Source organism: Lemur catta, chromosome 3 (genome assembly GCF_020740605.2).
Source record: "Lemur catta isolate mLemCat1 chromosome 3, mLemCat1.pri, whole genome shotgun sequence".
Taxonomy (NCBI): Eukaryota; Metazoa; Chordata; class Mammalia; order Primates; family Lemuridae; genus Lemur; species Lemur catta.
This window is the reverse complement of record NC_059130.1, coordinates 69,630,706-69,657,575: the sequence shown is the minus strand read 5'-3', so window position 1 is coordinate 69,657,575 and position 26,870 is coordinate 69,630,706.

Genomic DNA, 26,870 nt, shown 5'->3' with positions numbered 1-26,870 from the left:
TCTTCCACCTATGCACTAATGGATAATATAGAATGTGAGATTTATTGTGAGTGCATAATATAAATATCCAATAATAACATAAAGTTCTGATTGAAAGTATCATGATCAATATTATTGTGCACTGACAAAGAGATATTCTGTTTCTGTTTTAGACAAAATTATATTCAATGACCATCAATATAACGTGCCAAAAGGCGTGCATTTTAAAATGAAATACTTATCTTTTCCTTGACAAAGAAAATGAATTTTCATTATCTATGAGGAAATGCATTGTATGTGAAGGACATCATAACAAAAAAAAAATCTATTTACAAATAGAAGATGTCATTGGGCGTAGAAAGAAGTAGGAGTATTGTTCATAGAAGCCGTTAGACTGACATTCCAGTTCACTTACTTAGCTGGGGGTCTTAGGCAATTCATTTACTCTTTCTACACATGACACCTTATCAGAAAAACAAAACAAAATAAAAATAGTAGTTAATATATACTTAGAGACCGCTGTAGAGTTTGTAAAAATCCATTCACATAATATCTCATTCAATTCTACTCATGTTGAAGTAGTATTACTTTCTCAATTTTACATATAAGAAAATTGAAGTTTATACAGTTTCAGTGATTTTTCTAATGCTACATAGAATGTTAGAGACAGAATCAGGTTTTATGGCTATTATGTTTATTTATTGCTGTATAAAAACCTCCCCTTACTCCTCTGTGAATTCAATAACTTAAAAGAACAATTGTTTTGTTATATTTTATGATTTGTGCATAGATTAGAGTCAGCTGTTCCACATGATGTCAGCTAGTGCTATAAACATCAGGTGCATGTTTGGGCTGGAAGATCAGAGATAGTCCACCTATGTAGCAGAGCCGATGTTCTCTGTTGGGTGGCCATTTATTAATAGCCGGGGCTGTGAAACAGAGTGCCTACCATGTTCTCTCCACATGGCTTGGGCTTCTCAAAGTGTACTTGTTGTTCCCAGAAGGAAGATTCCTGAAAGCAAAAGTTATGAAAGACCAAGAAAGAAGATGAAAGGCTTTTTATAATCTAGCCTTTGAGGTAAATCAGTGTCATTCTACAACACTTTATTGGTTACATAGAACCAGCCCAGATAGGCTGTGGAGGGGAACTACAACAGCTTGACTACTTGGAGACTGGCATCATCATGGGGAACTATAGGAGACTAACTAGTACATTGACTATAAATGCGCTGCATGAAATTATCTTTGTATAAGAGTATCTGCCTCAATCATTTCAAACCATGGTTGCTAAACATAAAATGAAAAACAATTAATGATCCACTCTAGCAGAGTTATTTATCTTTGTCTACTACACTCCTAAAGCACTCTGACTGTATGACACATTTATATGAATCTAATGTAAATTATTTGTTTGAATTTCTATCTGTCTTTCTACTAAAAACACCTAATACCTAAAACAAAGAGTGAGGACATAGATTTCAATGTCAGTTTGACCTTTGTTAAAATCCTGACTCCACCAATTGCTAGGTTTATAACTTTGACATGGTAATGGATGTTATAGGGTTTTAGCATACTTGTTAATAAAATAGAGAATAATAAGCAAGTATAAATTATCTACTTCTTCTGTTGGTGTGAAGTTTAAATAATACAGTGCATGAAAAATACTCAATATGTAAAAATCTGAAATGTAATAAGTTGTTTATATGTGGCAGCTGCTTTTATTATATTTAGAGAATAATTAAATGTAGCAAATAGGAATGTTAGACTATAAACTTAGTGACCAAAAATCCAACTTTATTTTCTTTATACTATAATTTGATTTTTATTTCAAAACTCCATTTGACAAGAGGTAGTTTCATCTCAGTCAATGCAAGAAACTTTCAATAAACTTATACCCTTTCCACCTTTCCCCAAAATAGTCTAAGAATACGGGTTAGACAAAGAAATCTCAGTATTGTTGGGGATATTGGAACACAAAGCAAGCTATGGATTTCTGCATCCTGAGAAAATGGAATATGGCCAATGTGGTATAACGGGGTTATAGATCCCTAAGTTTTACCAGCTACCTCAGAATCCCAGATTGATTTAGAAACAGCAATGTTTTCCATTACCAGGGAAGGGTAAGGAAGTAGCTGAGGAAAAACCAAAAAAAAAACAGAGGAGGACTGGCCTTGTGTTTAGGTTCCGTGTGTTGCAACAATGCTGTAGCCTGCAAGAAGGTATTTTAGCAGATGAGAACACGGCTATGTAACAGCCCTGGAAGCCCTCCCTCTTCCCTCCTAACAGCTTCCCCAGAAACAAAGATACAACCCTGGGAAATAGAGTGGGAAGGCAAGATATTAAATTTATGGTGATTACAATTCTTACCTTTATTGAAATAAAATTTCAAAAAAATTTCCTTCAATTATGAAGCGAATATAACATTTTTTTAATACTCGAATTACTCGCTTAGATTTATATCAGGTGCATATGCCTCCAAAAGAAATGTGATTACAAATGTTTTCCCACATTTTTTAAGAGAGCAAGTCACAGTTTTGCTATCAGATATGAAAACCCTTATTACTAGTCTACCATAAAATCAGTTTAAAGAGTTATTCTCATTGTTAGATGAATTAGCTTGTGGGTATAATTAAGAATGTACGAAACTGAATGCTCTGAATTACTTTCATGTGTAACTTTATGAAAATCTATGCAAAGTTTCATTCTCTGTATATTTAAGATGGGTTTATAAAATGGAATAAAATGGAATACATAGCATGTCATTCGCATAAGTAGAGAACACTTATGTACAGGATATCAAAACTTCTTAAAGTCTACAGAGATCTTCCTGGCAGTTGCTCAAAAGCCCATTTTCAAGGATGAAGGACAGAAATATTCACTTCTAATAAGTTTTCATTTGTCCTGTTGTGGCATGAGACTTAAGATCTCAAAACAATTGGGCCACTGTGACTTAATATATCATTTTCTCTTATTTTCCAAGTATCACAGTGTTGCGTTTATATAGTGCCATGTCAAACTTCATAAATCAACCTCTGAGATGGAGGACAAATAGTCACATAACAAAGAGCATGTGGACAAATGCTTGAGCTCACAAGTCACAGCTCACTGAGCAGCCTTCCCTGAAGCATCTACCTCAGCTCCTGTCAGCCACTTGCCCAGAACATGCTGCATGTTGCATCTCTGCTTTCACCAAACTCACCCAGGCTGCTGACAAGCAATCCAAGCTTCAAAAATAAATCAATGAGTACCTTGTCTTCCAAGGTCTTTGTTCTCGTCTGGCAAGTATATCAATGGATGTGGTACCTTATGAATACTGTAGCATGGCCAAAGCACATATGTTTTTGTTTCAGTGCTTCAGTGAACAGGATCTAGCATGATTTTCCTAAGTCAGTATGAAGTGTCTTTTGTTGGAATATTGTGAAAACTGCACTCTTTTCAGTCACTGTATAATCAGTTCTTGGGAAACAGCAATGGGGGATATGTTGACCTGCTCCTGAAAACATGTAGATTATCACCATGTACAGTTCTGACTTGCTGTGGAAACAAGTTAACTCATGCATCTGGACCACAGTGGGGAAAAGGAATATTAATTGAATGGTATTGTGTCAGATGAGGTTATACGGCTCTTTGGTCACAGAGATAAAAACAACTCTTTCAATTAAAATATCAGGATTTCCCAAAAGGAAATAACCTGGATATCTTGTCTCAATATTTGCCATTTTCCTCTTTATGTTTCTTAATGATCAATGGATACTGTCTACCTTGGAACTAATCCACAGTAAACTGAGGGTTTGTTAAGATTTTTAACCTATTTATTTTGGCTTTTTGCTCTTAATATCAAGTGCAGTGGTCCTTCTTGGAAAGACTGGATTTGAAAAAAGCTCTATGTTTCTTTCTAATAGTGCATCTCCATAATTCTGTGTAACTTTTCTTGTTAGAGTGTACAAGTTTATGCTGTAACTAACAAAAACTAATACTATTCCTCTCTCTATGTATATACATGTGTGTGTGTATGTGTGTGTGTGTGTGAACTGAAGATATGCTCTAATCTGCAGATTAGCAATCTTATTCCACCCTAAACAGGAGAATCTTCTGCAAGAGAAGTAGAGAGAGTGAAAACATTTTATATTTCTTCTCCTTCTTGATAATTTAATGGTTGACATAAAAAACAATAATAGATAACTGTAAGGGTATTTGTACATCACATACAATTTCAAGTATTTTTTGTATCTCATTTTTTAATTCTCCACAGTACCCTATAAACTAGGGACTACTAATATGACCATTTTATAAGTAAGAGAATGGAGGTTTATAACGGCTAAGTTACTTGTCCCAAAGGTTACGGAGATAGTAAATGGTAGAGTCAAGATTCCAACTCAGGATGCCTGCTTCCTAAATTCTTAATTATATGCACTAGAGTGGTTTACAGCCAAACAACTGATCTTTTTCTTTTGTTCTTAAAAGACAACAGAGTGGCGATCAGCTTCTAGAATGACAGAGCGAAGACTTTGTTGAACTCATTTTCCCTCTTAAACAATACAAATATAGGCAAAACAACTAAGAGCAACCCTTTTAGAATTCTGGGATTTAGCAAAAGTCACAAACAAATTAAAAATTGCCTGTCCAAGAGAATCTATCGAATCTCAAGAAGCTGGTAAGGTCTGTGATTTTTCACATTCTGTTTCTTCCCAGCTCACTGGAGCAGTAAGTAACTAAATCCAATAGCATTGTAGATAGTGGGAAGATTTGACCACATTTGGAGCTGTGGGAAAAACACCATTCCAAGAGCACAGGTAATATTTTGTCTCAACTTGTCCCTTGGATATCACTATTCTCAGACTGTGGTGGCTATTTGATTCAGCTCAGAGCCCTGCTTAGTTTGGGGCCCAAAGAATTCCAAGTAGAGTACGCTCAATGAAATACACATCTAGATATATCATAGTCAAATTGACAAAAGTCAAAGACAAAGAAAAAGAATCTTTAAAACAGCAAGAGAAAAATGACTTTTTACGTACAGGAGATTTTCAAAATTAAAGGCTGACCTCATCAGAAACCACAGAGGACAGAAGACAATTGAAGGATATCTTCAGTGTTGAGAGAAGAATATTGTCAACTAAGTTAATATCTTCTTCAAAAAACAAAGGAAAAAATTAAACATTTTCAAATAGACAAGAACTGAAGAATTCTTGTAGATTTGTCCTACAAGAAAGGAAGCTTTTGGGGCTGAACTAAAAGGATATTAGAGGGAACTTGAATCCACATGAAAAAATAAAGTGCTCTGATAAAGGAAACTACGTAAGCCAATTTTAAAAAGTAAACATATAATTTTGTGTATAACACTTATCTGTTTTAAATGACAATACATAAAGCAATAATCATAAACCTTTTGGTGGGATCATAGCATACAAAAATGTTATTTGGCTGAACACGGTTGCTCATGCTCGTAATACCAATGACTCAAGAAACTAAAATGGGAGGATTACTTGAGGCCATAAGTTTGAGACCAGCCTGGGCAACATAGCAAGACCCTATTTCTAAAAAGAAAAAAAAGTAAATTAGTCCATTATTTTTAAAAGAAAAAATATAAAATTTCTTTAACAATAATAGTTCAAAGAAGAGGGAAGGGAATGTGGATTCAAATCAACTTTAATGTCTGAAGAAGTTGTATAAATCATCAATAGGCATATGCAAAGATGTGTGGCATGATTAGTCATTAGGGAAATGGCACAGTAAGATGCCACACCACATCTACTGGAATGGCTTAAACCAAAAAGACAGACAATAATAAGTGTTGACTAGAATATGGAGAAGTTTGAACCCTCATACATTTCTGGTGGGAATGCAGTATATGTAATAATATGGTGAAAAAAATTGGTAGCTTTTCAAACTGCGAAAGGTAGAGTTATCATATTACTCAGCTGTTTTACTTCCCAGTATATAGCCAAGAGAGATGAAAGCATGTCCAAATAATAATAATAATAATAAACTTACACACAAATCTTCATAACAGCATCATTCACAATTGCCAAAAGTGGAAACAACTCAAATATCTACCAACTTATGAATGGATAGACAAAGGTAGTATATCCATGCAATGGAACATTATTTGGGAATAAAAAAGAGACAGAAGTACTGGAAGATACTACCATTTGTATGAACCTTGCATCATGTTTGCTGAAAGAAGACAGATAGAAAATATCACATACTATGTGATTCCACTTATACAAAAGTTTAAAAAGGGCAAATCTGTAGAGAAAAGAAGTAGGTTAGTGGTTGCCTATTGCTAAAGGGATTAGGAAGAATGGAGAGTGAACCACTTATAAACTTGGGGTTTCTTTTTGGCTGTTAAAAATATTCTAAAATTAGATATTGGTGATGGTTCTACAAGTCTATGAATGTACTTAATAAAAACAGTGAATTGTATGCTTTACATGGATGGATTTTAGGTTATGTAAAATATGTCTCAATTAAATTATGAGAGAGAGAGAACAGAGCAATTGAACAACAGTGAGAGAAAAGAATAGAGATGAGAAGAAGACTGTCTTATGTGGTTGGTAATTTGTTTGAAAGTTAACAGCAAGCACAATGGCCCAGAGAAAACCACTTAAAATTCTGGTATCCCTCATTTGTGAAATAGCTGGTACAACCAAGCTAATTAGAAACATCTTCATAGTTGATGATTCTATATTTTAAGCCAAGATATTTAACCGTTGCAGATAAATAGCCTCAAAATTCTCTGAAATTAATATATTGGCACGATTATAAGTCTTTCCATCTGTATCCAGACATGCTTGAGATTTGGACTATTATGTGTACAGAAGACAACTTGTAGCAACTTATAACCAAAAGGAAGAAGATTTGGAAAGGATTGTAGAGTCACTTTCTTTGAGTCATAATTGATTGATTTTTTTAAAGTGTTATAGTACTTATGAACTTAAATGTATTTTTAAAAAACTTACATATCATTGACACAGAACCAAGTAATAGAAAATGTTCACAGAGACATGCTTATTATTGTTATTTATTGTTTTTGTTGTTATTTAACTAGCTAGCCTTTGAACAAGAACCACGAGTGTGTTTTTTATTGTTTTTTAGAAATATATATGTACAACTGTTATTTTTCAATTTTATAATATTCTATTCTATAAGATTTCATTCTGTAACATTCTATTCTTCAGCATTCCATGTTGTAACATTCCATTGCATAACATTCCATTCTGTAACATTTCAATCCATGACATTCTATTATGTAACATTCTATTCCGTAACATTCTATTCCGTAACATTCCACACAATTCCTTTCTGTTAAATTCCATCTTGTAACTTTACACTTTGTTAAATTCTATTCTGTAATATTCCATTCCATAACATTCCATTCCCACTGAGAAAAAAATTCTGTTTATTCCTGGTACTTCTCAAGTTAGTCTGACCAGGTAGCAAGGTGATATGGGGATCCACTCCATTCCATTTCATTCCACCTCACTACACTTCACTTTATTCCACTCCATTCCACCCCACTTTATTCCACCCTATTACTTTCCTATCCATTTCACTTCACTCAACTCCATTCCACTCTACTCAATTGTATTCCACTACATTCCTTTCCATTAAATTCCAGTCCATTATATTTCACTCCATTCCACAGCATTCCATATCTTAGAGCCAATATGTGCAGTGTTACCATTCCCTTCCATTCCATTCTACTCAACTCCACTCCATTCCACTCCTTTCCATTCCATTATATTTCTGAAAATCAGTGAAAATTGGTTCCATTCTATTCAATTGATTTCCAAACATTTCATTCTGTAACATTCCATTCAGTTACATTCCATTTGTAACATTCCATTCTGTAACATTGCATTGCATAACATTTCATTTCCTAAACAATCCATTCTGTTCCATTTCATTTTGTTCCATTCCATTCTATAACATTCCATTCCATAACATTCCATTTTGTAACATTCCATTGAGTAAAATTCTAGTCTGTAACATTGCATTTCATATCTTTTCATTTTGTTCCATTCTATTTCATTCTGTAATATTCAATTCCATAACATACCAGTCCATTCAATTCTGTAACATTCTATTCGATTCCATTCCATTAGGTAACATTCCATTCAGTGATATTCTATTCTGTTCCATTACATTTGGTATCATTTCATTTTATAACATTTCATTTCATTCTATTCTATTCTGTGACATTCCATTCAGTGACATAATATTCCATGACATTCTGTTCCATAATATTTTGTTCCATGTCATTTTATTCAGTGGCATTCCATTTACCAGCATTCCTTTCTGTGACATACCATTACGTGGCATTCCATTCCATAACTTTCCATTCCTTTAATTTTCATCCTGTAACATTCCACTTTGTAACATTCTATTCCATAATATTCTATTCCATAAAATCCCGTTCCATTTCATTCCAAATATTCCCTTCCATTCCATACAACTGTTTATTAATCATGCACACAGTTCATCCTAAATTACTAATTGAAACTTCTTTTGAAGATAAAGATCTCAAATAGGTGGCCCATAGGTGAAAATGATAGTCAAAATCGAGTTTTCCTTTTTTTTTTTTTTTTAAATATAGGTAGACTAGGCAAGCTATAATATAAACATAATGGTGCCATAGTAAGGCTCCATATTTTCTGGCTAAGGGTGTTATATTATACAAGTATACTGCATTTCACCCAGTACTTTCAAATAAAAATCCACCTTAGCTACTAAGAAAGCAATAAAGCATTGATAGTTATAATGAATCCTTGAATCCTGGGAGAGTTATTGAATGGATGTAGGCATTTCAATTACCTTCTTTTTCCAATTTGGCATAGAAAGAGCATTCACTCACTGTATATGAATTACATTCTTAGCACTTACAAATTATTTTCCTATTTTTGTGTCAGAGGACATGTTTCCAAGCCAATATTACTAAAACTTTTGCCTTTTTATTTAAAAGACATTTAAAATGTTTTCATTTCAATTTTAAATATGCAAGGCAACAATTATAAGGATAAAAAGCAAGTAATTCGAAAGAGTGTCATCATAACACGTGCATAATTAAGAATAGTTTGTACACAACGAATGGCTATGATAAAGCTTCTGGAGAGAACTGTTTTGCCATGTGCCTTGCTGATCACTGACTTCTTACTTGCACTAGAAATAATTTTCTGGTAATAATACTTTAAGGTTAATACTCTCTCTTTTTTCTCTGTGTCTCTATATTCTGAGTTATTAGGTTAAACACTTGGCTTTAATAATAATCCCTTATTTTAGGAAGTGAGGATTGCATAGGTAGTATACCTATGTTTCATGGGTACCTAGCCTGAATTCAGGTACTGTTTTGGAAATAGTAACCTAAACCAAAATCTATTTCCAGGTTCTTTGACATATTTCATCCTGATGTAGGAACAATTCACAATCCTAATTCTTCATTTGTACATCCAATAATTTATTCAATAAATATTTATTAAATCCACCATATGTTTCAAACCCTGCAATGGGTGCTGAAGCTATAGCATAAACCAAACAGATATGGTCATAGCCTTATGAGGTTTAGAATCTAGTGATATATTCAGATATTGACGAAGTAATTACAGTTTTGATGACTAGTATGAAGTATATTCACAGGATATGATGGGAGAATATAATAGAGTATAGGGCTCATGGGGGACAAAAAATAGTATTTTCCTAGACCAAGGTCTTAGCAACATTGAGGTTAGAGAGAAGTAGACAGAGGAGAGATTTAAGATATAATTAGGAAATGGGACTCATAAAATTTGAACATTTTCATAATGGGAATGGTGCAGGAAAGAGAGAGGGAAGAAAATGTGGATCAAGGTTGCTGTTACTAGGTACAAGCATGCTGGCAAACATTATAAAGTTATATTTGTGCGTGCTGTGTCTGAGATGCCTGAGATGGGACATCAGAATCAAGATAATTGGGAGATATTTATATATTCTAGTATGAGGCACAGGAGAGATTTTCTGGACTGCAGATGGAATTTTGGAGTTGCCGTCAGGGAAGTTGAAACCATGAAAATGGATGAATTCACTTAAGGTGATTGTGTAGAATAATATACTCTCAGAAAAGGGCAGAGTTCCTGAGTATGCAAGCTTAAGGCAGATGAAGAGGAGGCTCCACAGAGATAGTAGGGAACACTAGGGGACAGTGACATTCTGGAAATCCAGAGAATAGTGTGTTCTAGGAAGAGGAGATTGGTCACTCTTGTCAAATGCTTACAACAGGAAAATGAGACAGGGAGTGAGTTGTGTTCATTACAATTGATATGTTATGAAATCAACAGGAAAATGTTGCAGGCATAGGAGGAGATTGTTTCAGTAAAGTAATGAAGGCAGAAGTAAGATTACTGTAGATCACAGAGTAGATTATAAGCAACAGATTGATTTTTTATAACACATACTATATTAATCATTCTCTTCCTTTAAAAATGTGATAGCTTTCCATTGCATATGAAATGAAATATTATCTTTTTATCATGGCCTCCTGAAACTCATCCTAAACCACCGACTTGCACTTAAAATACTTCTCACTGACCTCCTTACATCCCATAAAACAAGAAACACTTTACTGGGTTAAGGCCTTTGAAAATTGCTTTCTGTTCTCTTTGAAAGAAAAGTTTCCACACTTTTATTTTAGAGAGTTTATCTCCTTAGTAACTTTAAATAACTCTTTGTATTGAATATATGTCTTTTTTATTATTTCAGAATGTTACAGGGGTACAAACGTTTAGTTACATGAATTGCTTTTTTACAGTTTGAGTCAAAGTTATAAGTATGTCCATCGTCCACATAGTGTGCATTGTACTCGTTAGGTGTGAATTTACCCATCCCTTCCTTCCCCCTCTGACTTGCTTAATTTCCAATGAATTTTACTACCATATGTGCACATGAGTGTTGATCTATAAGTTTCAATTTAGTAGTGAGTACATATGGTTTTTGTTCCTCCATTCTTGTGATACTTCACTTAAAAGGATGGTCTCCAGTTCCATCCAGGTTGTTATGACAGATACTAGTTCACTATGTTTAATTTACAATGGATAACAGGCTTAAACCTAAGGCATAAAACTATAAGAATTCTAGAAGAGGAGGTTGGAAAAACTCTTCTAGATATTGGCCTAGGCAAAGAATTTATGAAGAAGATCCCTAAGGTAATCACAGCAACAACAAAAATAAATAAATGGGACCTGAGTAAATTAAAAAGTTTCTGGACAGCCAAGGAGACAGTCAATAGAGCAAATAGAAAATCCACAGAACGGAAGAAAATATTTGCATGCTATACATCTGATAAAGGGCTAATAATATTACCAGAATCTATAAAGGACTCAAGAGAATCAGCAAGAAAACATAAAACGACTCCATTAAGGAGTGGGCAAAAGACATGAACAGAAGCTTTTCAAAAGAAGATAGACTAATGGCCAATAAGCATATGAAAAAATGCTAAATGTCTCTAATCATCAGGGAAATGCAAATCAAAACCACAATGAATATATCTTAATTATACGTCTGTAATATATGCTTCCAGTATTTTTCCAGTGTTCACGTTACATTTTCAAAATGCAAACACATTCTGATACCTTTCGGCCACCAACAGAAAAATTACAAAACAACAAATATCCTGCCAACTCACAAAATGCATTTGCTCAGGGCAAAGTATTGTCTTTTAAATATATAAATGAGATTAGTGAAAAGTCAGCTTAAAACTTCCCAGTGGCTTTCCATCATAATTGGAAGAAAAGTCTTACCGCAGGCTAAAAAGCCCTGGTAATATACCCGCTCTCCATCCCTCTGAACTTGCCTGATACCACACTTCCCTCGCTTGTTTCACTCTAGGCACACTGACCTTCTTTCAGTTTCTAAAATTCTCCAAGCTTTTTCCTGCTTTCAAGTCTAGCTTCTTGTCACTTAGATCTCAGCCTAAATGACACCTCCTAAAATGATATCCTGTTCATTATTCTTAGAGATTTTATTTACTCTATCTAATTATCTCCTTGATTGTTGGTTTCCCCACCAAAATAAAGTCTCATGAGGGCTGGGGCTTTGTTTTGTTGGCTGATGTAGTCCAAGTACCTTGTATGTGGGGTTTACAATTCTTTCTTGAAGGAATGAATGAATGAATGAATTGCTGAGAACATGGGGCCATTATTAAATGAAATGAATTGTGTTCTTCTTTTTTTTTTTGGTAAAGTAAGGGAAATTTAAGCAGCCAATTTGAGGACAGGTTCAATACATAGAAAAGAGAAAGGAAAATCGACAGAATAAAAATCCTTGGACGATTTAAAACACAACACTATTTTCTACAGTAACCTACACTTTCTATTTCATATAAGCTACTCATACTTGCTTTAAGATGATAATTTTTCAAGCCCTGTGGTAACAATTTCAAGACAACAATTGCATTTTTGACATATACTACATTGGGAAGGAAAAGAACTCAAGAAAAACTAGTGTTTGAAAATGAGGTCAATAAGGAAGACAATTTCAGAATCCTTCACTCGCACTAATATACGTCATTCAGCAAGAGGCAAATGGGACCAAAGCAATACCACAGGAACTCCAGAGAAAATTATTTCTTCAATCTACAACAGCTAAAAGATGTAGGTATATGTTTTTGGTTGGCTTTCTGTACCTCTTGTATCAGAACATTTCAAAAGTCTCTTGACTATACTACAGCTAAACTGCATTTCCTAAAGATCCCAAAATGACCCCAAGATTTCTTCAAGCAACAGTTATTGATCTCTCCTTTCCATTTCATCAACAGTACTAAGCATTAAAAAAGGATAGTTAAAAATTTAGTATTATATCAAAAATAGATGCCATGGAATGGGAGGGCCCTAAAGGAAAGCCTACTTTTTTAGAAAATAAAGAAAACGAACAACTGATTTCCATACCTAGACAACTGCAATCACTTCTCAGATGGAGGCCTGGTTTCAGTCTCATCTATTCTCTTCATGAACCTAGAATTACTCTTCAAAATAAATTGTATCAAAGTAACACACTGATCCACCCTCCAAAAATACTTCATTAATTCATCAGGACTGATTTACCTTGCCCCCAAACACTCTTCTTGCTCTGGTTCTTTTCTTCTTTCTCAATTTTATCCAACCCTCCTCCCAAGCATACCTCTTATGTTCTAGGCATAGCAACTTGCTTACATTATTTGAAATAAACCACACAATCTTGCCTCTGTGGCTTAACAAAACTTGACGTGGTATTGGAACATAATAGTTCTCAATAAATGTTATTGGACAGAGGGATTGATGGTAATAACTACAACCAGGCATCAAAGATTTTTACACTATTCATAACAGGCTTCAAAATGTAGCCTGATACATTAGAAGCCTACATAAAGTCCAAGAAGCCTCATATATCCCTACAAATATCTCTGAAAGTGTCAGCCGTCTCCAACCATTTTGGACCCAGGAACCGGTTCTGAGGAAGACAATTTTTTCACGGACTTGGGCGGTGGGGGGTGGGGGGAGGGAGAAAGGGGGCGGGGACAGCAGTGCAGACAGGATTAGGGGGGTGGGGCTCAGGTGGTAATGCTGCCAGCCATGGGGAGCAGCTATAAATACAGATGAAGCTTCACTTGTTCCCCACCCCCACCGCTGCCGCTCACCTCCTGCTATCCAGTTCACCCCCAGACCTGTACTGGTCCCTAGGCTGGGGGGTTGGGGACTGCAGCTGTACTTACATTGCAAGTACAGTAAAATCCCAAACCCTTCACAGTTCTTGACTTGACAATTTTGCGTTGGCTTTTATCAATAAAGCTGGTACAAACATTCTTGTACACATCTTTTGGTAGATAGGGTTTTTTTGTCTCTAGGGTAAACATCTAGTTGAGACATTTCTGGGACAAAGATATGGGAATGTTTACCTTAATGAAAAACTGCCAAACAATTTCCAGAATGTTCATATAATTCTATACTTTCATGAACAAACTATGAGGATTTCTTTTGTTCGTCATTCTAACCCATATGTGATGTTTTCAATCATTTTAGTTTCAGCTTTCCAAGCAAGTGTGTAGTGGTATCTTATTATACTTTTTAAAACTTTTCATTTTGAAATACATTCAAACTTTGAGAAAAGTTTTACAAATAGTACAAAAGAACTATTATATAAATTTCAACTGTATTTTATGATTTTAACATTTTATCTCATTCCCTCTCTTCTTCTCTCTGACTCTCTCGAATTTCTGAATCTTTTGGTAATAAAGTTTGCAGACATAATGTCCGAATTGTCCTTGAAGAATATTTGTTTTAAACTATGATGTTTCTGTGTATTTCCAGAATAAAACATCAAAAACAAGAAATAAACATAGATAACAATATTGCCTCCAACCCACAGATGTATTCAAATTTTGTGCTGCCTCACTAAGTCCGATATGTAATACAAGATCATACCTGTTTAGTTGTTATATCTTTTTAGTTGCCATCATTATTAATTTGTTCCTCAGTCTTCTCATCTTTCATAATCTTAATATTTTTTGGACAAAAGTAAGTTGTTTTGCAGATTGTTTATCAGTTACAGTTTGCCTTGTGTTTCCTCTCAACTTCTACATGTTTTGGCAGGAACACCAAAAAGTTATGGTGAGTTATTCTCAGTCAATTCTATCAAGACACACATGATGTTAATTTATCCCACTACCAGTGATGTTAACTTTTAGCAAGTGGTGAAAATGATGTCTGTCATTTTCACTTTTTTTCACTGAAAGTATTACATTTATTAATTAATACACAATAAATAAGTATTTTATAGGAAGGCACCTTATAACTTTGTAAATATTTTGTCCCCATCAAACTTTCAGCCATCAATTTTGGGATCCATTCATGATTCTTGCTTAACTTAATCATTCTTTTGATGGTTGCTAAATGCTCTTTAACAATTCCATCATCCTTTTTACTTTCATCAGATGGCATTCTGCTATAAGAGATTTTGCTTCTATATTATTTATTTATTCACTCATATATATGTGTGATTTGATGAATTTCCATTTTACTCAAAAGGACATAAGCTCTCATTATCATTATTTATTTGGATCTGCAAATTGTCTCAGACTTGGCTAGTGGAAAATCATTCAAGCAGAACAGAACTATGTTCTTTTAATTGCCCTTTATTATTCCTTGCACATTTCCTAACTTGGTTCTAGACTCAAATTTAATTTTCCTTTTTCATTCCTGGATTAACATATTTTTCCAAGATGCCCTGGTTGATTTCAGAGGAAATAGCACTTCAAAACCAAAATCTGGTGCTAGATATGCTTATTGATAAAGAGTTATCATTGCTTCTGGAACCTCTCAGCAGAACAAGAAAATATATGTATGTTTACCTCTCTTGCTTTACCCCCTCTCTTTCTCTCTCACCCACACACAAATATGCATACATACACATAGATACACCCATGTCTATTTCTATAGTCATATATCTAAATACATTAAACCTTGACTTCATTCTAATATTTCCAATCCCAATTCAATGCCATAAGACTTATTCCATACTTCATCTTTTCTGACTTATAATTTCCAATAGTCAGGACCCTGGCTCCCATTGTCTTTAGGATATTTACTTGTTTGCTTAAACCCTCTGTATATAGTTGATATCTTGAGTCATTTCTTCAGTCTAACACAGCTGTCTCTGGTCTGGCCAGCATATTATTTGGTTCCAAGGAAAATTATTTTGAAATAAAAGACAAAGGATAAAGGAGTCTATAATTCATTTTATTTCATCTTATCTTTGAAAGATACCTATTATTTTCATGTTTTTAGTAAATTCTTTGCATAATATCCATGTGTATGCATGTATATACATGTGTGATGGCTAGAACTCATCACAATAACTTTTATTTTTTTTCTTACATTTGTTTAAATTTCAGAATATTACAGGGGTACAAATGATTTGGTTACATAAATTGCTTTTGTGCCATGCCCAGCCCCCAGTAGTATGCATTGTACCCCTTAGGTGTGATTTTCCCATTCCTTCTTCGCCTTTCCCACCTGTTTGATTTCCGATGAATGTTACTACCATATGTTCACATAGGTGTTGATAAATTAATTTCAATTTAATAGTGAGTACATGTGGTGTTTGTTTTTCCATTCTTGTGATACTTCACTTAGAAGAATGGGCTCCAACTCCATCCAGGTTAATACAAGAGGTATCAGTTCACCATTTCTTATGGCTGAGTAGTACTCCATGGTATACATATACCACATTTTATTGATCCACTCATGTATTGATGGATACTTGGGTTGTTTCTACATCTTTGCAATTGTAAATTGTGCTGCTATAAACATTTGAGTACAGATATCTTTTTTATAGAATGCCTTTTTTCCCTTTGGCTAAATCCCAAATAGTGGGATTGCTAGATCAAATGGTTGTTCTGCTTTTAGTTCTTTGCAGTATCTCCATACTGCTTTCCATAGAGGTGTACTAGTTTGCAGTCCCACCAGAAGTGTGTGAGTGTTCCTATCTTTACACATCCATGCTAACATTTTTTGTTAGAGGACTTTATGATAAAAGGCATTCTCACTGGAGTTAATTGATATCTCATTGTGGTTTTGATTTGCATTTCACTGATGTTTACAGATGTTTAGCATTTCTTCCTATGTTTGTTGTCCATTACTCTATCTTTTGAAAAGTTCCTGTTCATGTCTTTTGCCCACATTTGAATGGGGTTGCTTGATTTTTTCTGATTGATTTGCTTGAGTTCTTTATTGATTCTGGTTGTCAGTCTTTTATTGGGTGTGTAGCATGCAGATATTTTCTTCCTTCCTGTAGGTTGTCTATTCACTCTAATGATTGTTTCCTTGATTGTGCAGAAGATTTTGAATTTTATCAGGTCTCATTTATTTATTTTTGTTGTTGCTGTGATTGCCTTTGGGATCTTCCTCATAAATTTATTGTCCAGGCCAATGTCCATGAGAGTTTTCCAACATTTTCTTCTAGAATTCTTATGGTTTCATGCCTTAGGATTAAGTCTGTTATCCATTGTGAGTTGATTTTTGTGAGTGGTGAGAGGTGTGGATCCTGTTTGAGTCTTCTAATTGTGGCTATCCAATTTTCCCAGCAACATTTATTGAATAGGGATTCTTTTCCCCAGTGTATGCTTTTGTCTGCTTTGTCAAAGATCAGATGGCAACATGAGGATGCTTTTATATATGGGTTCTTCATCCTGTTCCATTGGTATGTCTCTGTTCTTGTGCCAGTAGCATGCTGTTTTGGTTACTGTCACGTTGTAATATAGCTTGAAGTCTGGTAAATTGATGCCTCCCAATTTGTACTTTTTGCTTAAGTTTGCTTTTGCTACATAAGGTCTTCTCTGATTCCATACAAAGCATAGAATTAATTTTCCTAGGTCTGTGAAAAATAACATTGATATTTTAATGGGGATTGGATTGACCTGTAGATCACTTTGGGTAGTATAGACATTTTAGCAATGTTGATTCTACCTATCCATGTGTGTGATGGTTTGCTATCTGTTTACATTGTTATTTCCTTCCTCAGTGTTTTGTGGTTTTCCTAGGAAATCTCTTTCACCTCCTTAGTTAAATATATTTCTGGGTATTCTATTTTTTTCACTGATATTGTGAAAAATATTGAGTCTTTGATTTGGTTCTCAGCTTGACTGTTTTTGGCATATGTACATACTATTGATTTGTGTACATTGATTTTGTAACCTGAGATTTTGCTGAATTTATGTATCAGTTCCAGTAGTCTCTTGGGAGAATCTTTGGGGGTTTAGCAAACACAAAGACCATATGATCCTCTCAATAGAGGCAGAAAACTCATTTTATAAAATTCAATACATGTTAAGCATGAAAAGAATGCTTAACAAAATAGGCATAGACAGGACCTCCCTAAAATGATAAAAGCCATATATGACAAACCCACAGCCAACATCATACTAAATGGGTAAAAATCGAAAGCATTCCTGCTTAGAACTGGAACCAGACAAAGTTGCCCATTATCACCACTTCTATTCAACATAGTGCTGCAAGTCCTAGCCAGAACAATCAGATAAGAGAAAGAAATCAAGGGTATCCAAAGGTGGGCAGAAGAGGTCAAACTATTTTGCTTTTTGCTGACAATATGCGTTTATTATATATTTAGAAGATAGTTTTTCTTATTTTCCATAAAATTTTCATGGCATTTGCAGTGGAGTTTTTATTTGTAGTGTTTATTTTTCTTGCTTTGCTTGTTTCCTTTCTTCTTCGGTCATGTTTTCATATGTAATGCTTTGTGCCGATTCCTCAATGTTTTTTAAGAATAAAAAGAGTTAATTTTTGTCAAGAAAAATAAAAGATGATAAAAGATGTAAGCATTCCCAATATAAAGAAGAAGAGTATTTCTGAAATAAAATTTATTCAGGAGACAATAAAATATGTTATGAAACCATAATACATAATATGCTGTATTGGCATAAGTACTACTTACAATAATGTTACAAGTACTGGTTACATAGTAAATATTTACTATGAAATATTTTAATAGTAATGTGTTATAGGCATTTAGTAATTCCTTGTTCCATAAGATATATATATATAAATTCATTCTATTTTATGTATATAGATATATTTTTTTCATTTATTTTTCAAATTCTGGTTTTCAATTTGAATTTTCTTGGTCATATTTTGGTAATATTTTTATTACTGAGTTATAGTAATTGTAATATTTGAACCTTTGTGTGTGTTTGGTTTTTATACAAACTACAGCTCGTCTTTACTGATAAACAATTCTGTTCTCCAAGTGTTTCAGGTCTTTTTTTCTTTTTTTATTCACACACAGAACTATTATTTCCAAAGTGTACTCATAATTCTAAGATAACTCTCCAAAGGAGGGATTTTTCAGCACATTTTGAACCTGAAATGAACAATCTCTCCCTCCTGGTCACTAGGCTCTGGAAGTGAGCTTTGGTCCCCTTTAAAGACCATTTATTTTTCATTTCATAGTTACCTTCTGGGGAAACTTGGTGTCCTTTTCTATTAGTTGATTTCAGTAGTACCATTTAATCTCATTATAGAGGCTCTAAAAAATATCAAAGATCAAAAATTCCTATGTAAATTTTTATGTGCTCCTTTAATCATTAAAAATAACTTGTTATCTTCTCTAAGGTTAATGGATGTTCACTTACCTTTCATTTACAACACTAAAAAGACCCATTGAGTGATTCTTTGCAAAAATAAAAATGTATTCCAAAATGATTTGATGGCCTCACTTCTTGATAAAGAAATGTATAGCAAATTTTCAATGGTAGCTGTTCTCAGAAAGAAAGATGGAAAGGAGGTAAAAATAAATATGACCTTAACCCTTACTGAAACCTCACTACTATACAGAAGAAATTTAGGGATGGAAACTAAAAATAAAGCAACTCCAAAAAGAAGAGAGACGGCACTAAATTTCTCACTCTTCTTCCCCCTCAAATGCTCTACTACCTCACATTTTGTCCCAAATGTGCACACAACCACCCACACACAAATCCGTTCCTTGATTTTAGGGATGGAACATGAGTACTTGATAAGACTTTAGCTGCTCTTCTGGTTAAGTTTTCAGCCAACAAAATGAAAAAGAAGCAATAATAAAAAAGTGGAGGTTCATCTAATCCAGCAACGGAAAAGTTCTTTTTAGTGTAAAAGCAATAGAAGAAACTTCAAAGAAAATATTAGAATATTTGACTACATAAAATTCAAAACCCTATTTGCAATGTTCTAAAAGTTTGATGACCTTCTTGTATCTGGATGTCTAACTCTCTAGCAAGACCAGGGAAATTTTCCTCTATTATTCCCTCAAGTAGGTTTTCCATGCTTTGATCATTTTCTTCTTCTCCCTCAGGGATACCTATAATTCTTATGTTCAGTCATATTACATAGTCCCATTATTCTCAATGATTTTGTTTATTCTTCTGGATTCATTTTTCTTCATTGTGACTGAATGGGTTAACTCAAAGGCCTTGTCTTCAAGCTCTAAAATTCTTTCTTCTGCTTGATCTAGTCTTCTGTTAAAAGTTTCTACTATATTTTTTACTTCACTAAATGACTCTTTCATTTCCAAAAGTTCTGTAATGTATATATTTTTTTAGCTCTCTATCTCTTTAGTGAGTTTTTCATTCACATCCTGCCAAAACACATAGTTGTCAGTCTGGCAAAGTCAAAGTGAAGGGGAAAATTCTATAAGCTATGAAATGAAAGTACCGAGTAACTTACAAAGGAAAATTCATCAGACTAAAAGCACACTTTTCAAAGGAAACCTTACAAGACAGAAGGGAATGGGGTACTATCTTTAGTCTTATAAACAGAATAACTGTCAGCCAATAATTTTGTATTCTGGCAAAACTAACTTTTATAAATGAAGGAGAAATAAATTCTTTCCCAGACAAACAAACACTAAGGGAATTTGTCACCACTAGACCTGTCTATAAGAAATCCTTAAATGTGCTCTATTCTTGAACACAGCAATCAATACCAACCACTGTAAAAACAACCAAAAGTAAAAACTCACAGCTTTTATAAAATAGTAATGCAAGGGAGAAAACAAAGCAACTAGGTAGCAATCAACGTCACAACTGGTATAGTAACTCATATATCAATATTAAATATTAACATTGAAAGTAAACAGTCTAAATGACCCACTTAAAAGATATTAAATGGCAGAATGTATTAAAAAACACAACTCAAATATATGCTGTCTCCAAGAAACTGATTTAACTAAAAACAGATTTTCATAGACTCAAGGTAAAGGAGTGGAAAAAAAATATTCCGCACAAATAGAAACCAAAAGCAAGTAGGAGTAGCTATTCTTGTATCATATAAAATAGACTTTAAATCAGCAATACTAAAAAAAGACAAAAATGGTCATTATATAATTTTAAAAGGATCGATTCAACAAGAAGATATAACAATCCTTAATGTATATGCAGCTAACACAGGAGCTCCCAGATTCATAAAACATATACTACTAGATTTAAGGAAATAAATAAACAGCAACATCATAATAGCCAGGGGCATCAGCAATCCACTGACAAAACAAGACAGATCATTGAGGCAGAAAATTAGCAAAGAAACACTGTACTTAAAATGGGACTCTAGAACAAACAGACCTAACAGACATATACGGAAGGTTCTACCCAAAACTATAGAATATCCGTTCTTCTCATCAGCACATACGACATTTTCCAAGATAGAGCATATGTTGCATGAAAATGTCTCAATAAATTAAGAAAAGTCAAAATCATACCATGTACTTTCTCACACCACAGTAGAATAAAACTAGAAATCAATTCCAAGAGGAACTCTCAAAACTACACAAATATGTGGAATTTAAACAGCCTACTGTTGAATGATCTTTGGGTTAAGGACAAAATCAGGAAAAAAATGAAAAAATTTTTGAAATTGAATGACAAATGCAGCACAAGCCACCAAAATCTCTGAGATACAGCAAAAGTGGATCTAAAAGCAAAGTTAATAGCACTAAATGCCTACATCAAAAATACAGAAAGTCATAAATTAACAACCTAATATCACCCTTCATGGAACTACAAAAAAAAAAAAAAAAAAAAAGAGCAAAGCAAACCCAAAGCTAACCAGCGAAAGAAAGAAAATCAGAGCAGAACTAAACAAAACTGAAACCAAGAAATCAATACAAAGGATCAAGTTGGTTCTTTGAAAAGATAAAACCAATAGGTCATTAGCTAGATTAACCAGGAATAGAAGAAAAAGGATTCAAATAAGTTCAATTGGAAATGCAAAAGGAAACATTACCATTGGTACCACAGAAATACAAAATATCATCCAAGATTACTATGAAAACCTTTATGACATGAACTAGAAAATCTAGAAGATATGGATAAATTTTTGGAAACACACAACCTCCCAAACTTGAATCAGGAAAATAGAAATCCTGAACAGACCAATAATGAGTAGTATTGAAAGAATAATAAATAAAATCCCCCAAAGTGGGCAAAGGACATGAACAGAAATTTTTCAAAAGAAGATAGAAGAATGGCCAACAAATATATGAAAAATGCTCAACATCTCTAATCATCAGGGAAATGCAAATCAAAATCACAATGAGATATCACTTAACTCCAGTGAGAATGGCCTTTATCAAAAAGTCCCGTAACAACAAATGTTGGTGTGGATGTGGAGAGACAGGAACACTCATACACTGCTGGTGGGACTGCAAACTAGTGCAACCTCTGTGGAAAGCAATATGGAGATATCTTAAACAGATACAAGTAGACCTACCATTTGATCCAGCAATCCCATTGTTGGGCATCTACCCAAAAGAACAAAAGACATTCTATGACAAAGATACCTGCACCCGAATGTTTATAGCAGCAGAATTCACAATTGCGAAGAAGTGGTAACAATCTAAGTGTCAATCAATATATGAGTGGATTAATAAAATGTGTTATATGTATATTATGGAGTACTACTCAGCTATAAGAAACAATGGTGATATAGCACCTCTTGTATTTTCCTGGAAAGAGTTGGAACCCATTCTACTAAGTGAAGTATCCCAAGAATGGAAAAATAAGCACTACATGTACTCACCATCAAATTGGTTTCACTGATCATCACCTAAGAGCACATTTAGGAATAACATTGATCGGGTGTCGAGCAGATGTGGGTGGGGGAGGGGATGGGTGTAAACACACATAATGAGTGCGATGCACACTGTCTAGGGGATGAACACTTTTGAAGCTCTGACTTGGGGGGGTGGGGGTGCAAAAGCAATATACGTAACCTAAACTTTTGTACCCCCACAATACGCTGAAATAAGAATTAAAAAAACAAAATAAAAAAAAAATAAATAAATAAAAATTTTAAAAAAATCCCATAAAAAAAGAGTCAAGGACCAGATAGATTCACAGCCAAATTCTACAAGACCTACAAAGAAGAATTAGCAACTATTGTAATGACACTGTTTCATAGCATCAGGAAGGAGGAAATTCTCCTTAATTCATACTGTGAGGCCAGTATTACCCTGATACGAAGCCATGAAAGGACACATACAGAAAAAGAAAACTACAAAACAATAACTTTCATGAACAAAGATGCAAAAATCCTCAACAAAATACCAGCAAACTGAATCCAACAGCACATGAAAGAGATAATTCACCATAATCAAGTGGGTTTTACTCAAGTCATGCTAGGATGGTTCAACATATGCAAATCAACAAACATGATTCACCACAAACAGAATTTTACAGAAAAACTATATGATCATCTCAATAGATGCAGAAAAAGCATTTGATAAAAATCCAACACCCCTTTATAATAAGAACCCTCAACAAACTAGGCATAGAGGGAACATACCTAAAAATAAGAAAAGCCATGTATGGCAAACCCATAGCCAGCATCATATTAAATGAAAAAAGTTGAAAGCATTTCCCCTAAGAATTGGAACAAGACAAGGATGCCTACTGTCACCACTTTTATTCAACATAGTACTAGAAGTTCTAACCACAGCATTCAGGCAATAGAAAGAAATAAGCAGCACCCAAATTGAGAAAGAGAATGTCCAACTATCCCTGTTTACTTATGATATAATTTTATCTAGAAAATCCTAAACACTGCTCCAAAAAGACTCCCAGAATTGATAAATGAATTTGGCAAAGTCTCATTACAAAATTAATATGCACAAATCAGTATCATTTCTGTGTACTAATAACAGTCAAGCTGAGAGTCAAATAAAGAACTCAATACCGTTTAACAATAGTTGCAAAGATAATAAAACACCTAGAAATAGTTAACTAAGGACATGAAGGATCTCTACAAGGAGATCTACAAAATAATGACAAAAGAAATTATATTAATATAAGACACAAATAAATGAAAGAAGTCCCATGCTCATGGATTGGAGGAATCAACAGTGTTAAAATGTCAATACTGCCCAAAGTGATTTACAGATTCAATGAAATTCCCATGAAAATATCAATGTAATTTTTCAAAGAGCTAGAAAAAATAATCCTAAATTTTATACAGAACCAGAAAAGACCGCAAATAGCCAAAGCAATCCTAAGCAAAAAAAATAAATCTGGAGTCATCACATTACCTGTTTTCAAATTATACTACAAGGCTATGGTAACCAAAATAGCATGATACTGCTACAAAGGTAGACACATAGATCAGTGGAACAGAATGGCGAACCCAGAAATGAAGCTATAGAGGTACAACCAACTTATTTTGGACAAATCAGATAAAAATATACACTGGAGAATAGATGTCCTATTCAAAAAAGGGTGCTAGGAAAATTGGAGAGCCATATGCAGAAGATTGAACCTAGATCCTTATCTCTCACCATATATAAAAATTAATTCAAGATGGATTAAAGACTTAAATTTAAGACATGAAACCTACAAATTTTAGGAAAAAACATAGGAAAAACTCTGCTGGATATTGGCCTAGGCAAAGACTTTATGATAAAGACCCCCAAAAGCAAATACAGCAACAAAAAAATAAATAAACGGGACTTAATTAAACTAAAAAGCTTCTGCACAGCAAAGGAAATAATCAACAGAGTAAACAGACATCCTACAGAGTGGGAGAAAAATATTTGCAAACTATACATCTGACAAAGGACTAATATCCAGAATCTACAAAGAACTCAAATAAATCAGCAAGAGAAAACAAATAATCCCATCAGAAAGAGGGTAAAAGACATAAAGAGTTTTTTTTTTTTTTTCAAAACAAGTTAGACAGATGGCCAACAAACATATGAAAAATGCTCCACTTTAGTAATTATCAGGGAAATGCATGTTAAAACTACAATGAGTTACCATCTTAGGCCTGCCAAAATGGCTATTAGTATTAGGTCATTAAATATGAAAGGTCCAGTTTTGAATCAAAAGTGTAGTTTATTATATTTCAAACAAGAAGCAGTACAATTAATCAAAGTATGCTCCTAAACTATTGACACAGTTTTGCCACATTAACGGTAGCTTGCTTATGCCAGCAATGAAGAAGCCTGGAGAGCAAATGGCAATGAAATTGCCAAAGGCATTTTCCACAGCTTGTTGAGAAGTGAATATTTTTCCTTGCAAGAAGTGGTCCAAAGCCTGAAAGAAGTCATAGTCAGTTGGTAAAAGGTCTGGTGAATATGGTGGATGGGGGAGAGTTTCCAAGTCCAGCCTCTGTAGTTTGAGCAGCATTGTTTGTGCAATGTGTGATCAAGCAAGAGGATTAGCCTGTCTCTATTGACTAATCTTAGCTGCTTAATCGCAAGCATCCTCATCATTTTATCCAACTGCAGTAGACATCCACTATAATCAATTGACCAAGTTTCACAAAGCTGCAGTGGATAATACCAGTGCTGGACCACCAGACACCGTTAGCTTTTTTTTAACGAATATTTGGTGCTGGACTGTGTTTTGGCACTTCATCTTTATCCAATCATTGTGCTGAATGCTTGGGATTGTCAAAAAGAATCCATTCTTTAGCCAGAACTTTCCCAAACACTTAATTAATATTTCAAGCTGTCTTTGCTCATTAGTTCCACAACAGAATTCATATTCAAAGCTAACACCAATTTTAGATTCATTCATGGTTTCACGAAATTTCTCTAAAAAAAATTTGAAAGATAATCACAAGCCAAAACATGTATTTGAAAGACTGAAGGTGTATCTTTACAATAAACATAAAACAAGAGATGTCAAAGTGAAAGGTAGACCTACCACTTGATTCAACAATCCCACTATTGGGTATCTACCCAAAGGAAAATAAATCTTTATATCAAAAAGTTACTCACACTCAAATGTTTATTGCAGCACAATTAACAATTGCAAAGGTATGGAATTAACTTAAGTGCCCATCAACTAACAAGTGGATAAAGAAAATGGGTATATATATATATATATATATATATATATATATATATATATACACACACCGTAGAGTACTACTCTGCTGTAAAATGAATGAAATAATGTCTTTTGCAGCAATCTGGATGGAGCTAGAGACCATTATCCTAAGTGAAGTATCTCAGGAATTGAAAAACAAATAACGCATGTTCTCACTTATATGTGGGAGCTAAACAATGAGTATACATGGTCATGAAGTGGTATAATAATGGACATTGGAAACTAAGAAAGGAGGAGGGTGGGAGGGAGTAAGTGATCAAAAATTACCTGTTGGATACAATGTTTGCTATTCTGGTGACAGGTATACTAAAAGCCCTGCTTCTTCACTATATAACTCATTCATATAACAAAAAAACACTTGTACCCTGTAAATCTATTGAACTAATAATAATAATAAATTCCAATATCCTGTATCCCTACAATATATTAATAATACTCAAAAAGGCAAATAAATAATGATAATCTGTTTCCAGATTAGCATGTTTACAACCTTGATATATAACAATTTCATTAATGAAATTTAAAAAAAAAATAAGCAAATGACATATCCTGGCTGGTAAGTTTATATAGAAATGCTCAACTTTATTACTAATAAATACAATTAAAGTTCACTGACAATCATACAACTCAAAATTTCACATACAAAATTCAATAAAAGAATAAATCCAATGAAATAATTATCATTTAAGGAGTATTTACTACTAAGTACTAAGTTATATGATTTAGGTTAAAAAAATCAATTAATTTCATGCATCAACCTTGTGAAGTAAGTATATTTCCCCATTTTAAAGAAGAAACTATGCTCAAAATTTTCCAAGTCTTTCCATTTAAAAATTGTGTTAATTTCACAGCCTAGCAATAACCACCATACTAAACCTGTTATAAGCAATTATTCTTTTTGTCTATCTAATTAGAAAATGAATACTTTTTAAATGATGTTGTCATGTGTTAGCTAGTGCAACAGGATAAGCACTGTCATTAACTGCTGGTGGATGTATACATTGATATACTTCTA